Source organism: Staurois parvus, unplaced genomic scaffold (genome assembly GCF_062004578.1).
Source record: "Staurois parvus isolate SC_StPar_1 unplaced genomic scaffold, SC_StPar_1.0 ptg000090l, whole genome shotgun sequence".
NCBI lineage: Eukaryota > Metazoa > Chordata > Amphibia > Anura > Ranidae > Staurois > Staurois parvus.
In genome coordinates, this window is record NW_028317886.1 from 4,921,231 (window position 1) to 4,940,135 (window position 18,905).

Consider the following 18,905-nt stretch of genomic DNA (forward strand, 5'->3'; position numbering starts at 1 on the left):
ATATATATATATATATATTAATATACTGTACATACATGTAAGCATAATGACAGTATAGCTCTGCACATGGTAATGTGGTTATGCTGACATTATCCAGGAAGCTTTTTATTCGCTATAGATCTTTTTTGGCTCAGCCAGTTTATACATTTTTATATAAGCTAACATGCAAATCAACTTTGGTAGTTTATATGCATGTTTTATTTTTTCTTTCCATTTCCATGTGATCATTCCATTCTAGTTTAAACTTCTCAATTTACAAGCTACCCACTTAACACATTTGTTCTTTTGCTCTTATTGTGAATGATGTAATTGAGGACAAGGCTGTTTAATAATCCCTCCATTTTTATTAGTTCATATGGATAAATGATAGAGAGCTGCTAGTATTGGGTGAAATGGGTCCTAATAGAATTAAATATTTTTTGCTAAGTAGAGTCAAGCATAATTGAATTACATTGCCTCCATTTAATTTGCTGTCTGTACCTATTTCAATAGAAAGTTTACACAGAGATTCCAGTTGTTTACAGTCACCTTATACATTATGTTGCTTTTGACATGTAGATATGTTCCCAGCCTCCCAGTCTGAAAAGGAAAGATATAATTTACTTTAAAATAAAATTTAATTGGGAAGAGGGAGCCTAGATAAATCTTGGAACGTAAGTGATGTTTTGTATATTACCATTACTAAATATTTAGGCAGACTGGCTATCTCCTGTTCCATAAAAAAAAAAAAAAAATATGTAAATTAAATTTGCACATTGTCTTGCTGTTATGTATGTCACTTTAAAAAGAAATGTATCCATATTCAGTTATGAATAGGATATACTTTGCTATTTGTTTACATTCTTTATAGCTTTACTTACTGCAGGTTTTGTAGCTTCTAATCTCATGTATCTATGGTATTAAAGGGAGCTGCAATGAATTAAATCACTAATAAAACAGCGCCCCTAGTGGAAAAATGTGCTTCCAACATCTGTGGGACAGGCAAACTGTGGGACAGCCAATCTGTGACAGCTAAACATTCAAACATTTCATTGAACTTGCTTAGGGTAATCTTATGCTTTGACCAATCTGTTTTAGAGCTAATTGACGTTTCTATGTTGTATTAGTGTGTATTTTAAATGAGTAGTATGCACTTAGTTACTAGTAGCTGTTGTGTATTTGGAGCTGAATGGTAACCAAGCTAGGTTACAACTGAATGGTTAATTTGCAAGCTATTTAATTTTTTTTAACATATTATCCACTTATCAGTCACACATTTTATATTCATTTTTGGTATTTTTCAGTGTGAAAAATGGGTTGAGCAAACCCACCGTTTTGTGAAAGGTAGCCTGTTGTTTCTTATGACCCACCTCCCAAAAGTAAGCAATTTAAAGCCCAGATTATTTGTTAATTTATGGTAACAGTGTTGTGGTTGCTTATGAATTTAATAACTAGCAGTATTGTAGATAGCCTTTTTTTAATACCAGAATTTCTTCTTTCATTGGGAATCTCCTGTTACCCACTGTGAGCCTGAAGGAGTCGATAGGGAAGTACCTTTCACTATACCAACTTAATATTTACTGATACATTACTGATACAGTCTGTTTTGTAAATGTGCACTATATGGGAGGACAGAATGTATATGAGATTTCTGTTTTGTTAAGCTATTCTAGGTTAAATATATGAAATCGTCTTTGCTCAAGCCACAGTATAACCTGTCCAATATATCATAGCTATGGAATAATATGCCCACCATACCTCAACCAAAGCAAAATCCACCCAGCATACCTGAACAATAGAATAACCTGCCCGGCATACCTCAACCATTATATACTCACACCTTCATACCTGAACCACAGCATGCCCGGTTTACTCAGACAGCAAGCAAATCTGCACAGTATACCTCAACTTCAGCCTAATCAGCCCATTATAGCTTGACCAGAGGATAATCTGTCCATCATACCTTTAATACAACATAATCTTTCCAGTATAAATCATGCATATCATCTGCTCAATACACCCTGGCCACAGAATAATCTGCCCAGTATACTTCTTCCATGGCATACTCTGTTCAGCATATATGAACTACAACATCATGTGGCCATCATAACTCAGCCACAACTTAATCTGCCCATCATACTCCAATAACAATATGATCTGACCATTAAAATTCAGCCATGACATTATGTACCTGCCAAATATTAGTCATAGCATCATCTGCCCAGCAAACATCGACTATGACATTATTTGACTACTACACCAGAAACATGACATTATATGACCAATATACCCAGAGTTAAACTAGCTATTCTAAGTAAATTTAAATTTAAAATAGAAATCTAGCCAAAATTAGGATAACAATGAATACCCCATTAAAAGAAATAGCTTTTGCTGCAATATTTATCTTCAATGCAGACAATTAATTTGCAGCAATGTTTTCTCCCATTAAAAGTCCTCGGTCTGATGGCCAGCTTCACTGAATCCATTTCTTCAGAGTCCAGGTCATTCTGCACCCACCTCAGCCTGTGATTGGATAGTACAAGGAGAAGCAGCACAGTGATGAGCTCATCTCTCAGTCACTTTGCTTGCACTTCCAATAACATGGTCCCTTTCAGCACTTGAACCAACTGTTTTTTATATTGATTCTTCCTCTTACACTTCAGACCCCTTGTATAGGGACTGCAAAAGTTTGATACCAGGTCAAGAGTTCAGGGTTCAGGAGTGTGCTGCTTACAGATTACAGGGTTCAGGAGTGCACTACGTACAGTGGGGATCGAAAGTTTGGGCACCCCAGCTAAAAATTTGTATTAATAATAATAATAATATTATTGAAAATCTATGGATAGACCTTAAAAGAGCAGTGCGTGACAGACAGCCCAGAAATCTCAAAGAACTGGAAGACTTTTGTAAGGAAGAATGGGCAAAGATACCTCAAACAAGAATTGAAAGACTCTTGGCTGGCTACAAAAAGCGTTTACAAGCTGTGATACTTGCCAAAGGGGGCAGTACAAGATATTAACTCTGCAGGGTGCCCAAACTTTTGCAGACGCCATTTTTTTGTTTTCTGTTATTTTGAAAGTGTAAATGATGGAAATAAAATCTAACTTTTGTTGACATATTATATGAATGTCTAATCTGTAATTTGATGCCTTTTGTAGATTTTTCCATCTTTTCTTGGCTTCTTTATGCACATTAATACAAATTTTTAGCTGGGGTGCCCAAACTTTCGATCCCCACTGTACGTATTGCAGGGTTCAGGAGTACACTACAGACAGAGTTCAGGGATCCTGAAGTGGGCTGTTTACAGTGTGCAGGGTTCAGGAGTGCACTGCTTACAGAGTGCAGAGTTCAGGAGTGCACTACATACAGAGTGCAGAGTTCAGGAATGTACTATGTAAAGAGTGCAGACTTCAGGAGTGTACCACATACAGAGTGCAGGGTTCATGTATGCACTATTTACAGAGTGCAGAAGTGTGCTGCTTATAAAGTGCAGTGTTCGGGAGAGGACTACACACAGAGTGCAGGGTTCAGGACTGCTCGTTAGGTTCAGAGCGTAGAGTTCAGGAATGTGCTACTAACAGAGTGCAGGGTTCAGGAGTGCCCTGCACACAGAGTACAAAATTCAGGAGTGCATATCGCTCTGGCCACTTAACAACCAAAAATTACTTCCGCTTTCCCTCCAGATCACCCCTCTCCCCCAGTTCAGAGCTCTCCTCCCACTCCAAAATCCCTGTCATTATAGAGAATAGCTGATAAAGAACAGCTGCTGCAGAAAAGCAGGATCAGCTTACTTCAGTAGAAGAGTGGAGAGTGCAGGCTACAGGGCGGGCACAGGCTTCAGGCATGGATGCCGCCAGACTAGCACAGCTGTGGGCATCCTCTGCACCCCCCTTTGCTCTTTTACACATGGGCAGAGAGGGTTCTTTATTCTTGTGCTACAAATGGAAGTCAGGTTAAGAATTACTAACCAGTTTGATGAATTATTGTGACAAATTCAATTTACTCATTAAAGAAGAACTTTGTGCTGCAGCCTTCATTTATCCTATATGGATTGTGGGATTGTTGAGCTGTTGCCTGTGCGGGCACTACAGTTTATCCAAGTGTGCTTTCTGCCTTTCTTTCCAAAATAAATAAAAAAAAACCCCATATATATATATATATATATATATTTATACCAACAGTATAAATATCTTCTACCTGTAGTACAAACAGAGGGCAAACGGAGGTAAGAATACCTTCTAAGAAGAAACCTGTTAATATTCTGTATTGAACACATAGCTAAGTATATAGCTGTAAAATAAAACTATCATTTTCTCTCAATTCGTATTTCACCAACACTCCCAACACATTGTCGGCCAATGAACAATTAAATGGTGGTTTCTCTGCATCCTTTTTGTCTCTCCCATTAAAACAGAATGAATCATTCATTAAAAAGCCAGGCTTTTCCACATTCCCGTGTTTGCACTGTACAGATCATTCACTTCTCTAAAGCAGCAGGAGGTTGGATAGTATAGATGTTTTAGATTAAACGGTAAAGAGATTATAAAGGCTTCCAGCAGAAGATTTTGATGGAAATGATGGTCACAGTGGACACACACACACCTGCCAATTTAGATTGCTAACATTTGTTCAGCTGACAGTGAGATAGAGGTTCAGAAAAGAACCAAAAACTTGTGCAATATCATAGCCTATTTTATGTCACTTACTTTTCCGAGCGAGTGCATGTAAAATTTGTTCCCTGCTGCAAAGAATCTAACAACTCTTGTACTTGAAAGGGAAAGTCCAATTACATTTTACTTGCTTTGATCACTCTGCATAGGTCTTCTTGGAATAATCATTTCCAATCTTCCAGTCCTCTAGAAAAATTAATTTCCAGTGCTACATAAATTAATTATTTTCATTATGGTGCTATACACACTTGCCTTGCATGGCAGAGCAAATCAAATGCCTAGCAAATATGCATTATGATGTATTATAATTTGTAACATACAAATCTTTCCTAAGTGTGGCTAGAAACTGGCAAATGAAATTGATTTTGGAACTTTGGCAGTTTACGAATGGGTTCTAATGTTACCTGGATATTGGCATGGTGGTCATCGGGAATTGGAGGAGGTTTCAAAATGTTGTCACTCTTCTACTTCTGATCCCATTGAAGTAATATATTGCCCATCATGCACAGAATGGGGAGTGTACAAAACAGGTAAAAAGAGGACCGCTAAAACCACTTACAAAAAATATACGTAGAATTGATACATATTTTGGTTATAACTATACCCATAGCAGCACACGCAGCTGCCATGGGGCCTGGGTGTAAGATGTAAACCCCATTAGGGAGGTTTTTCATGCGTGTTAAACATAGAAAATTTGTTTGCATCAAAAATTAAAGCAGTTCCAGTTCTGTATCATTAAGAGTTTGAGAAACAGTTGTTGATGTTGACACTGATTACTGTGAAATCTCCAGAAGAGTTGATATCATGGGCACAAGAGAAGTCTTTAGGATCATTTCTAATCCCAGATTCCCCTTGCTTTTTGTGCAGTAATCAGCATTTTATTTTTTACAGTAGCTGTCTTTCAGTGTGAATTTATTGTCCTTAGAGCTTCTGTTGCAACCACTGACCTTCTAAAACTGTAGTATGGCTTTTGTGAGTGGAGCAGCTGGGTGGAAAGGGTGAGCATGGTCAGGCTCTCTTGATGAGAGCCTGTGACAGCCTCTTAGTTTTATCAACCTGAAGATTACAGCAGCCAGGTGGGGGTAGACAGAGGGGGATTTCAACTAAAAGAAGAGACATCAACACAAGGGACACATCTTACTGACTGTAGGTTATATCACTTGTGATGATTTTTCTGTTTTGTATTTTGGCTGGATTTAGGATTTTAGAACATGTTAACAATGCTAACTGCTAACATAATGGATGGACTTTGAGTTAATGTAATGCCTCTGGATTTTAGTTGACCTTCTTCTTTTATCAGCTCCCTTCCTCTTAAAGTAGAAGCAGACCCTAACTGTATGATATTTAGTTAAAAAAATTGGAAACTCAATATAGAATGCAATACTCAGTAGGTCAAAGACTGTCAGCAAGGTTCACTAGTCAGGAGAAAGATGAGGGTCCTCAGTAGGAATCAGGGAAGAAAGGTAAGTGAACTATCAATTTTATATTATTATACTACTGTGTTCATTTTATGAATTTTCATGCTGGTTCTTTAAGTGGTACTAAAGTCTACTACCTTTTTTTTAATGGCCCCCTGCAGTGTTGTACCATAATGTGCTAGTATGCACATTATGGCAGACTAATCTTTAAAATGGGGCATTCCCATGCTTTGCCTGGCACTCCGACTTTCACCCAGTCTTCCTTCTGTGTTCACACTCTCCAGCTGTTTGAATATGTCACTTTCAGTCATGCGCACAAAAGCCCTCATCACAGCATGGCACTGTGTGTTCAGGGCACACTCAGCATGCCCTGAATGCAGAGCATCCCTGTGTATGTACAATGACATCATCAGCTACAGCCAATGTGAATATCTCCCAAATTGCACACGTTTATTTACTGTACCTACAGGTAAGCCTTACTATAACCAATAGGTACAACTTCTATATAAGAGTTTACTACCATTTTAAATAGGGAGCAGATTTCATGCAGGGTATAAACTTGCAATGACAATGTATGCAGACCTACAAAGAAAAGTACTTTGGAGTAGAGCACTTGTCTTGAACTTGATTTTGTAGTAAGAGTATCTATAAAATTAAATTATAGCACAACTGAACCTTCAGTTTAATACAGATAAATACATTCCAATAAAATATTAGGTGTTCAAGCAGTGGTTTAATTTAAAATTTTAAATGCACTCTGTTGAGTTAAACCTATAGCTTTGCAATCAGCTAAGGGCATGTTTACTGCTTATTTGAGAGTTCTGGTAAGTACCCAGCAGGGGGTATCTCAAACTTCTTCAAAAAGATTACTGCTTCCATACAGAGAGCAAGGGTATCCTCTGCAACTTGCCGGAAAGGGACAGTCTTTTCTATTTAAAGTGAAACTTTGCTCTCCCAATCAACACTGACTATTTTCCATCCTTATGGTGGTAGCATTAGTAAATAGATAGGATCAGGCCTTGACTGGCCATAGGGCATACTGGGCATTTGCCTGGTGGGCCAGGGACAGATAGATTCCAGGAAGTAAATTCTACAAAAATCATCTGCCCTTACTCAAGATGGCCACAGCTATAACTATTTGGAGGGTTCAAAGTGATTGCTCAGCATAATAAAGCTTTGAGACATGGATGGATGGATGAGTTCACTTTGAATTTTAAAAATGAATTAAATAGTGTTTTTGATTTGTAGTGCTGAGATGCAGTGTGGTTCTTCTTTCAGCCATGGCTGATTTTTAAAGAAAACAAAATTGTAACTGTTTTTTGTGATCCACCTGTGATGTATTTAGCTAATATCAAATGAACTTTAAGTCTGACAATTTGACCAAAAATGCAGTTGTGGTTATCTCAGTCTAAGAATGACTATGGCAATCAGAAGGTGGTGGAAAAGAGCCAAAAAGAACCACTAGTTAGTAAGATGGTGCATAACAATCGCTGTTAGGTTTCATAAAATTTACCTGGTTTCAACTAACAAATTGCTGCCATCGCAGCTAATATTTTAAAATGCATAAAAAAACAGGACACAGAATGGAGGAAGGCAAAACAGACAAAACAGGTGGAACTGAGAGGATTCATTTTCCTGCTATGTAACACTTTAAATACTATACTTCACATAAGATATTACTTTTATATCTAAAAGTTAATAATGGGTGTTAATAACATTCAGCTCAAAACATAATACTTATTCATAAAACAAAAAAAATAATTTTCAGTAGGAACATTATCCTGGTTATTGTCAGGGCCATTTTGTCCTCCTCCACCATCTGCAGTGGATCATTTGTATTCTACATTTAGCAGTTCATCCTGGAGTCTGGATATCATCCTGAAGTACTTGCTATTGCTCAAAAGGGTCCTTACAGAATACTGATATTCCCACAGCAGCTTGCTGAGATTTATAAAAAATAATGTTGTATCTGTAAAAACTGTGTACCAGGCTTGTATATTTATGCTGATGTCCACATCTACTATTCCATGAAGGCATTAGGGACACATAACAAGTGAAATAATGTTTTCTGTTAGGATAAAACATAAAATCAAATTTACAGAGGCTTCTAGAAGAGCACTTCTTAGATGTACTTAGACTAAGAACAAGTGTATGAAACCAACTCTGCTTCTATACTGCTTTCATATAAGGAAAAAATATTTGGCTATATAAACTGTTTGGATCTGCTTGTTAGTCATGAAAAAAGGCTGCTTTGTAATCTTGGTGGCAATCTGTTGGTGTAATATAATATTTCCAAGTTTGACTTATACAGTTATAAGCCTGTGCTATTTTCTCTTGCTCTGGACACCTGACTTTCAGAAATAAAATGTAAAGCATCTACACTTGATTAGCAGGGTTGGGGCTGCCATCAGTCACCTGTTTTACCAGTAGCTCTGATACTATTATCAATTAACAACACTGATTATCAATGCTTTACAGATTACAACAACTACTTAGAGGTGGTTTTATAGCAGTTCATTGCTGATCAGCAGCAGTGGGACAAATGTTGAGATTTTCTTTTTTTCTAAAAGATTAAAAAGTCATTAAGCCTTGCAGTCCATACAGGGGAAAGAGCCTATCTGCCAAACACTTCAGTTTTTAATCTAGACAAAGCTCTCTGGGACATCACACTGCTCATATTTGAGTTGTAGCCAGTAATCTAGTGTTCTAGGAACGTCAGACCAGAAAAGAGACAAAAACCTCAACTAAAGAGCACAATTCTCATAATTCATAAGCAGTTTTAGAAGGGGAGTGATAGATACAGCAATGAGCTGATGTATTCAAATTTTGATGATTTGTGTTAAAAATACATTTTATTAACTTTAATTAAATGCATAAAAATGAAAAAATACAGAAAAAGAACAAAATAATTCTCAAATGAAACTAGCTGTACTAGCTGTAGTGTTTAGACCAGTGGTTCTTAACCTGGGTTCGATCGAACCCCAGGGGTTCGGTGAGTCCGTCTCGGGGGTTCGGCGGAGGTGACCCACACCCGACTCATATGATTTGTGATGACATGCCCCGCTTGTCCATCATTGGCTGCAGGTGGTCACGCAACATCGCTTAGCCCAGTGGTCGGCAAGCCGCGGCTCTTGTGTGCCGGGCGCCCGCTCCCCTCCCTCCTCTCGGGCGGCAGGGACTCAAATGCAATGATTGGCCAGTCTCGCTGCCACTCACATCCTGATAGCCAGTGATTGGCTGTCAGGATGTGTGTAGGCGGGGCAGCGTGACGAACGTGAGAGGAGCTAGGCTCCTCTCACAGTCCGCCCTGAAGACCGGAACGGCGCAGGAATACAGCGAGAGGAACGTGCGGAGCAAAGGTAAGTAAATTGACACAGGGGGGACTTGGGGACTTAATATGGGGGATGAATTAATATGGGGAATGAATTACTATAGGGGGGATGAATTACTATATGGGGGATGAATTACTATATGGGGGATGAATTACTATATGGGGGATGTATTACTATATGGGGGATGTATTACTATATGGGGGATGAATTACTATATGGGGGATGAATTACTATATGGGGGATGTATTACTATGGGGGATGAATTACTATATGGGGGATGAATTACTATGGGGGATGAATTACTATATGGGGAAGGAATTACTATATGGGGAAGGAATTACTATAGGGGGGATGAATTACTATATGGGGGATGAATTACTATAGGGGGGAAGGAATTACTATAGGGGGGATGAATTACTATATGGGGGATGAATTACTATATGGGGGGATGAATTACTATGGGGGATGAATTACTATATGGGGGATGAATTACTATGAGGGATGAATTACTATGGGGGATGAATTACTATATGGGGGATGAATTACTATGGGGGATGAATTACTATATGGGGGATGAATTACTATGGGGGATGAATTACTATATGGGGGATGAATTACTATGGGGGATGAATTTTCATACCGTTTGTTACAACATATCTTTGCGAGCAATCCTTTTCGAGGATGCTGGACATAAAGACGAAGAAAAGGAACAGACTTTGTTGCGAAAATGACATGAGAGTGGCACTTGCCAAGGTAATGCCGCGCATTTCTGAACTGACCTCTGAAAGACAACAGCAGAAGTCACACTGATTTGCGGTAAATATTCATTATTTTGTTTTTGTGTGAAAATCATGTTTTAATGGTTTTGTTCTTTGTTCTTAATGGTTTTGTTCATTTTGTGCACCTATGTATAAATATATACCTATGTTTTGAATTTTAAAAATCATATTTTATTTTTCCATATAAGAAGGGTTCGGTGAATGCGCATATGAAACTGGTGGGGTTCAGTACCTCCAAAAAGGTTAAGAACCACTGGTTTAGACACTACTAAACAACTCGTTCACTCCCTCATTATTTCATGTCTGGTCTACTCACCGGCCTACCTCATCACAGACTATCCCCGCTTCAGTCTATCCTGAACTCAGCGGCCAGACTCATCCACCTCACCAACCGCTCCTCTTCTGCCACCCCCCTCTGTCATTCCTCAACTGGCTCCTGATTGCAAAACACATTAAATTCAAACTACTAACACTGACATACAAAGCCATTCACAATGTTGCCCCGAACTACCTCACTGACCTGATACCCAAATACCACCCAACCCGTAATCTTCGCTCCTCACAAGACCTCCTACTTTCTAGCTCCCTGGTCTCCACCCCCCACGCCCAACTGCAGGACTTCTCCAGAACTTCCCCATCCTCTGGAACTCACTACCCCAATCCATCAGACTGTCACCTACCCTCCTCACCTTTAGGCGCACCCTGAAAACCCATCTCTTCAGGGAAGCCTACCCCACCCTCACCTAACAGCCAATCTCCTCCACTCCTCCTACCACTCCATCCCCCACAGCCACTTCCTCCTGTACCTCTACCCCTCCCTCCTAGATTGTAAGCTCGAAAGAGCAGGGCCCTCGAACCCCTCGTGTATTATTTTGTTACTGTATTGTCTCATGTTCTGTTCCCCACTATAATGTACAGCGCTGAGCAAACCTTTCTGGCGCTATATATACTGTATAATAATAATAATAATAATATGTGGCAGAGAGAGCAGTCTCTGAACAAGAACAATGAAAAGAAAGAGAGAAAAAGGAAAAGAGTGGATAAAAAGAGGGAGAGGAAAAAGGGTTGGAGCTGGACACCTCAGGGATTCACTATATAAGTAGAAGACTATGGTAAAATAAGCCTCACACTTGAGAGGCAAGACTAAGTATGACATCTAAGACAAAACACAGCTGAGAAACAGGTGTGGTGACCTATTCAGGATGGCAGAGTGGTTTGAGTGGGAACTGGCCTTACAGTAAACACATAGGCCCCTTAGGGATTAGGTGGCGGTCAGGGATTTTAGTGTGTCTGAAGTAGAGTAATGCCTCCAAGCATATCAAAGGATTTTAAATTTAACACAAGCATCTATCTGTCGCGCCTGTAGCTCCTCCGTCAACATAATGTCATACACAATGTCCACCCACAGGGTCAGGATATGGGTAGTAGTGGACTCCCTGAATCTAAAAATGAGCTGTATAGCTCACTTCTGAGAGGAATAATCATAAAAGGCAAGCTTTTTTGCAATCTAATAGATCCCGGTAAGATCGACAGAAGGACAATTTTAGATGAAGTAGTGAGAGACTCATCATAGATCTCATTATAAATTTGAACAAAAAATTCATCCAAAGAGAATGAATCAAATCAAAATTCCACCATATGTGTAAATGTGTCCCCCTGCCCTGTGTTTATTTTTAAATAATAGATTGTAAAAACATATAGTTGAAACATACTGTATGTGAAACATCAATTTGTAAAACATACATTTTAAGAAAAAAATGACTCCAAATTACAATAGTCTTACTTTAAAGAATAAATGGCTATAGACATCCAACTAATTACAGGCTGTATTCCCAAAAAGCAGTAATTAAGCTTTAAAGCAAGTCATCACTGGTTTACTGATCTCTGTAACTGCAAACACTGTGGAGTAATTCATCCTCAGAAGAGTTCACAAGTGAGCCAGTGAATTCATTCAAGCTGGGACATTTCATTTTGCTCCCTCCTCTCTGCCTGTTTTCTTCCCTGTGTGTAGATTAGAAAGCTGTCTTGGAGCCAGCTGACTGCTGGCAAGGGAAATAAAATAATCTAGTAAAGAAAGAAAAAGAGAAAAGGGAAAAGGTTTTTGTCTTTGAACTTTTAGGATGAATTACCCCGTGGTTACTGCACATGCAGAGGTCAGTGAGGGCTTGTTTTAAAGCATGTTACTGCTTGTTAGGAATATGTAAATAGTTGTCTTTCCACAGGCTTGCCACAGTTATCCTTTAAGTGTCTGTGAGGATGATGTATACTAAATTATTTACATACCACATATCTGCGTTTTTCAGAGTACATACATAATTATATAAGCCTGTGACAGGCATTATTACTCTGCCAACTGGAAAACCAAACTCTTCTCAGAATGAAATCTGCCTTTTCTAAACTGGTCATCCATAAACATGATAGATAAATTGTGTTGCACACCATTTTGATGGTTTATTGCAATCTAGTCAGATGTAAGTAATATTATTCTTCAATCTATAGCTATTTGTAGCTATAAAAAAAAAAACCTACACTCTATAGGGCAGCCTTTCTCAACCAGGGTGCCCAGGTACCCTGGGGTGCCTTCAGGTTTCTTCAGGGGTGCCTTGGCAAAGTGTCTAAAAATTGCCCAAAACTTGTATACAATCCAGCAGGTGGAACAAGCCTACCTTTTAATTACAACAAAGCCACAGGTTTTCAATGTGCTCCATTACGACCGTCTAGCCGCTGGTGTCCTGACAACCAATGACATCATCATTTGATAAGGAGGATGTTGGCTGCTTGCACAGTATCCTAGTTTGACCCTCTCCTGCCCCTTTCCATCAGTGCTGGGGTCACATTAGTGATGGAGAAAAACTGAGGGAGAAGAGAAACACTGGAATACTACTCAGTGCCAGTGTGCAAAAGTGTATTTGCTTTGGAAGAATAAATCACCTCTAATGTTGAGTGTCCTACATGTGTGGGTGTTGCTGTATTATATAAAACTATTAAAGTAGTTTTTCACATTTCATGAAGGGGTGCCCTTTTAAAATTATTGACAGTCTAGAGTCACCCAAAGTGCCTCAAGACTGTCCATAATTTTAAAGGGTGCCTCGGGACTGTCCATAATTTTAAAGGATGCCTTAACTGACAAAAAGGTTGAGAAAAACTGCTATAGGGCTCCCCTGTCCTTCTTTTCTTGCCTCCCTCTCAAATATATTATTGGCAACTTACTACTTTTTTTTATTAAAGAAAAAAATTATAACATTTACTTACTAAATACATGTGCTGCCTAAAAATATGTCTCCAAAACGGACAAATGTATTCGTAAAAACATTGCAAGACTCTGCATGACATAAAAAAGTGTGAAGTCCACAGGCTTACAGCACAACACTGCATTTTGTACATCATAATTAATATAAGCCTGTCATTTGAGAAAAAGGGGGGTACTACTCAATTTCAAAATGTTACTAGCCTGGCGTTCCACTAGCCTTAAAGCTGCAGTTTAGTGGGGGGGTTTTGGGTGGGGGGGGGGGACAGTACCATACACATTATTAATGTGTAATGTTGTGTATCCATTACCTGCAGATGTCTTCTTCTGATAAAACTCTTCCCTGCAGTGCCTCCTTCAGAGCTACCAGATACTTCCCTGAGCGGCTGTTGTCAGGTGCTGTCCAGTTGTGCCATTTACCTCCCCCCTTCTGCCCTTTTCACCAATCACAGAAATCATACTATTATTGTCCCACAATGCATCAAGTTCTGTAAATGGGAAGAAGAGATCCTATTATTCACCTGCCCCTCCTCCATTCACAAAATATGATGCATTGTGAGACAACAATAGTCAGAAACCTTTGAGTGGTGGATAGGGCAGAAGGGGTGGGTCCCCACAGCACCAGAAGATAGCTGTGGATAGTATTTGGTGACTCTGAAGGAGGGAAGATTTTTAGTAGAAGTGGCTGCCTGCAAGTAATGGAATACAAATGATTACACATAACTGTTGTGTATGATGCTGTATTCCATCCCCCCCCCCCCCCCCCAAAGAAAGAAAAAAAAATAAACTTCCATTGTAATTCTATGAGCCAAAATCTCGATCAATTTTGCAGCTCAGGAAATTTTTAGGGGTTAATTTCATAAAACAGCAGTAGTGCCTTACGTTGGCACCACCGATTGAAAAGAAAACACACACTGGCACATTTCTAGAACACAGTGTTGTACATTACACATTTGTCCTGCATTGAGTCCAGAACAAGCAAAGCCATTTTTTTAAATAAATGGTGAAAGAAAGTGGCAGGAAGAGGGGAGCCCAGCACATGACCTATCAATGTCATCTGACCATGCTCTTCTACTATCAAGTAATGCAGGGGTCTCCAAACTTTCTAGTTTACTGTGCTTTACACTTGGGGGGGGGCAGACTGTGGCCAGTCTGAGTAAAAAATTGCCCCAGTGTCAGTGGTAGTAAACAATTTTCCGGATATGGTGGTCAGTGGGCAGAGGAATAGTGCCCCATCTTTAGTGTCCTTGGGAGGAATAGTGCCCCATCTTTGGTGTCATGAAAGCAATAGTGCCCCATATTCCCATATTTGGTGTTGGTGGGAGGATAGCGCCCCATCATTGGTGTCACTGGAAGGAATAGTGAACCAAGGGCCAGAAAAATGCAAGCAAAGGGTTGCATCCAGCCAGAAGGCCACAGTTTGGAAACCACTGATCTAGTGCTTTGCAGTGAGCACCCTAAAGAACACTGCACACTCAGACAACATTTCAAGAATATCTCATAAAATATAGGCTCGGTGTAAAATATGCTTGTGTGAGTGTATATCGGTATACGTTCCTTGCTCAAACAAGGCCCTTGTCTAGTCTTTTGTCTTGGGTCAATTGCTCAAACTATTGAAATGAGAACCAATATGACCACCAGGCAACTAGCATTTCAGCTTTCAGGGCTCAGCAACAGCAGCCTCCAAGGTTTTCTTCATAGTTAAAACATTCCAAGCATTTACTTAAAACCACTAAAATGTTAGGTATAATATTAAACATCAAAGAGTTTTTCTCTTCATGTTTGCCAGATCATTTTGCACAATGCTGGCTGTTCTATGCTTGATATACTCTTTGTCTGTGATGCGGTAGGCTAGCAGCAGGCAAATGTAGGCATCATTCATCCCTGAGGAGTAACAGACGGGCTTCCTCCTGTGGAATTTTTCTCGGTCAGACTTTGTGGTGTATTTGGTGATGAAGCGTGCATGTGTCAGGTTGTTTGTTACACAGAGCGCACAGACACATACCGGAGAGCCAGCTGCAGATGGATAACTGTTCCACTTGATGCTTTCTTTGAAAAAACTCCTAATGGTATTCCAAAGAATTTATGCTATAGCATTATTATTTTAAAAGTATTGAACTGTAGCAGAGAAAATAAAGTCATAGTTGGCTCTACTGATAAAAAAGCATGTCCTTGATTTTAACAGTGGAGCATTTTTTTGTAGAGAAAAAGATTTTAGAGCAAAGCTTGATCTGATAAAGACAGGTTAAATTGTAAGTTCAAAATTCGAAAAAAATGTGCTTGCATAATGCAAAAATATGAATATTGAGGGTTAACTATTACATTACACAGCTTTTCTTTTTTTAGTTTAAAAAATGTACACAGTTTATCCAACTAAAAATACAAGACAGCGTTAAAATATTCCAGTTATTATACTGAGTAAAAAAAAAACAATTTCCGAGCTTGTCAGCGAACTGCTGTTTCTTCTTTTTTTTTGTAATGCCCTAGTTTTTCTCCATTTTTTACTGTAATTGAATTTTCACCCTTTTCATCTTACTGTGATGGAGAAATGAACTCCTTGAAATCCGAATTCACAATACAGCCAGGTATATAATTGGGTCTAGAGAAAAGTCCAATGATTAACTGAATGGTGCTTGTCTGCACTGTGCCATCAATTAAAATTATCCGTTACTTTTTTATTTTTATGTCATTGTGTGCAGTTTGCTGTTTTTCAAGACAAATCTGGGCTATGAACTGAGCCCTATTTGTCTGTATTTACCATTAAATATATGTATATTCCATCAGAGTATAACTAAAGGAATTTTTTGTAATATTGGATAGAGTGGAGAGGGATTATAACACTTACCAGGGTTTATTGCTGGCTGTGCCCCTGTTAGGGAGAGTCACCCTCTCTGTTAGTACTCTGTACCATTATAAATGAAAGTGAATTTAAAGGAAATTCCAAATTTTAGATTGGGCCTAAAACCAGAATAGTGGGGATATCTTTCAATGAGGACTATTTCTGGTGACCCTGGTGACAACGAGAGCTTTCCTTACTTTAGAGGGATTTTCTCTTAATTCCTTTTTTGGCTATAAAACAGGAAGGGAAGGAAATTCTCTCCAAAGGGACACAGATGGCAAAAATAAACTTTACAGGGGTGATATCCCTCCTATACTCTATCTAAAAAATTATTTAAGGCTTTTTACTCTTTTAAATATTTGAGTATGTTAATATGTGTAGTAGGAAAATTGTATAATCCAATTTATGCTTAGGATTTAGTCCCTTTGCTGAACCACACTTCTGACTTTAGGTGGCCAGACCATTTTTACAATTTTTCACTTTTTTTAAATAGTAAAAGTTTAGTAAACATTTTCAGTGCAAACAAAGTAAAGACGAGATAGCAAGAATTGGAGTGTACTACAGGACAAGCAAAAAGAAAGCAGTCACTAAAAGGATATATCACAGAGCATGTAAGTCAGGGCAAGCCAAGCATTGCAGGGTGATCTCTAATCAGGACATGGGGTTGATCTGAAAATGGGTGAACAAGGTTGGATATTCAAACTATTCTGTGTATCAAGAGAAGGGTTATAGTAAAATAAATAGGATAAATAAAAATATTAAAGCAGGTAGAAGGTTTGCAGAGAAAGGGAGAAGAATGGACAGTGGGAAGGTAAAAAGGGAGGCAGAACTGCCACTGAGAGGAGTAGCCTCTAAATTCAGTCCATGGAGTAATGACCAGTGGGATTACATAAGACTGATGTAACCAATTCAAATACTCTAAGTAGAGATATACAGTATTGTAATTATCTCATAGCCTGACAGCTAGATTAAAAAAGACTCCATGCCTTCTGATCCAGTCCAGTTTGGCTCCATGCTTTCTGGTCCAGTCCAATAGGCCTCCATGCCTGTTGATCTGGTCCAATCTGCCTCCATGTCTGCTGTTTCAGTCCAATCTACCTCCATGCTTTCTGACCCAGCACAGTTTGCCTTCATGCCTGCTTATCCAGTCCAGTCTGCCTCCACGCCTGCTTATCCAGTCCAGTCTGCTTCCACACCAGTTGTTCCAGTCCAGCTTATCTCCATGCCTCTTGCTCCAGTCCATCCAATGTCAGGTGTGCATGCCAAGTTCATGCCAACTGCTCTACTCTTGCCAGCCACTGAACCAACCATTGATCAGTCTACCCCTGCCTCAGGTCTGACTTCTGCCCTTTCATATTAGGGACTCTCAGTACCCTGGCCTTACTCTATCGCAATTACATCTGCGCAAGCCTGTCTAAGAAGTTCTATCCATCCGTGGGACAGACTGACTCATTTGGTCAGCTGGGGTCTTCAGTCATTTCTCAAAGACATTATGAATCAAGCCCACATTCCAGCCTTCCAGTGTAATTCTACTGATCTTTGAGCTGCTATCCAATTTGCCTCCATTGATTCACATTCAGCTATCCCATCTGAAGCTGCTGTTCCTCTGCTTAATGTCCAGTTTGACTTTGATTGATCCTCTGCCTGACTTTGCTGATCCTCTGTTTTCTGTCAAGCCTGCCATTGACAATCCTGTGCCTGCTGCCCAGCCTGATGGTTCTGCACCTGCTGCCCAACCTTACGGTTCCATTCCTGCTGCCCAGTCTGATGGTTCCATGTCTGCTGCCCATTCTGATGGTCCAGTTCCCGCTGCCGAGCCATGCTCTGATAGTCTGCTGCCCAATGTCCAGCCTGTCTCTGATGGTCTGCTGCCCAATGTCCAGCCCGCATTTTACGGTCCAATGTTTAACCACTTGCCAACTGCGCTATAGCCAAATGACGGCTACAGTGAGGTTGTCCAGTTCTGGGAGGGTGTCATGTGATGTCCTCCCACAACACGCCCTCCCGCATGCCCCCGGGGGCGCGCACCCGGAGATCTTTGTGATCTCTGTGTCCTATGGACACAGCTGATAACATGATGTGGTAAAAGGCCAATCACAGCGGCCTTTTACCACGTGATCAGCTGTGTCCAATGACACAGCAGATCACCGTTAAATGCAGTTGCCGGTTATCGGCTGCACTTTCCTCACGCTGTCACAGCATAAGGAAAGTACTGCCGATAACCAGCAATTGTCAGAGGACGGATTGGCACCGAACATCATAGCACTGATGATCAGTGCCCTGATAATCAGTGCCCAGCAGTGCCACCCACCAGTGCCACCCACCTGTGCCGCCCACAAGTGCCGCCCACAAGTGCCAAGCAGTGTCACCCACCTGTGCTCATTAGTGCCCATCAGTGCCTAGTAGTGCTACCCACCTGTGCCCAGCAGTGCCATCCACCAGTGCCCAGCAGTGCCCCCCATCAGCATCACCCATCAGTGCTGCCCAGCAGTGCAACCCATCAGTGCCCAGCACTGCTGCCAGTCAGTGCCCAGCAGTTCTGCCCATCAGTGCCACCTATCAGTGCCAATCAGTACCAACTATCAGTGCCCATCATTGTTGCATATCAGTGCAGCATCATCAGTGCCACCTTATCAGTGCC

General features: G+C 40.1%; 1 protein-coding gene across 4 annotated transcripts in view; it reads left to right on the top strand.

Annotated features, from left to right (window-relative positions):
- NPY1R (neuropeptide Y receptor Y1) overlaps positions 1 to 18,905 on the top strand; it is a 112,737-nt gene that overhangs the window by 1,657 nt on the left and 92,175 nt on the right. Inside the window, exons 1-2 of one of the 4 annotated variants that reach the window (XM_089670373.1) lie at positions 557 to 653; positions 1,284 to 1,358. The exons of 1 other annotated variant lie outside the window; for it this stretch is intronic. The gene's annotated coding sequence lies outside the window, so the exon portion shown is untranslated. Of the gene's footprint in view, positions 1 to 556; positions 654 to 1,283; positions 1,359 to 18,905 lie in introns of those variants that run through there. 2 more of the 4 variants (XM_089670371.1, XM_089670374.1) reach the window with 2 other exon arrangements.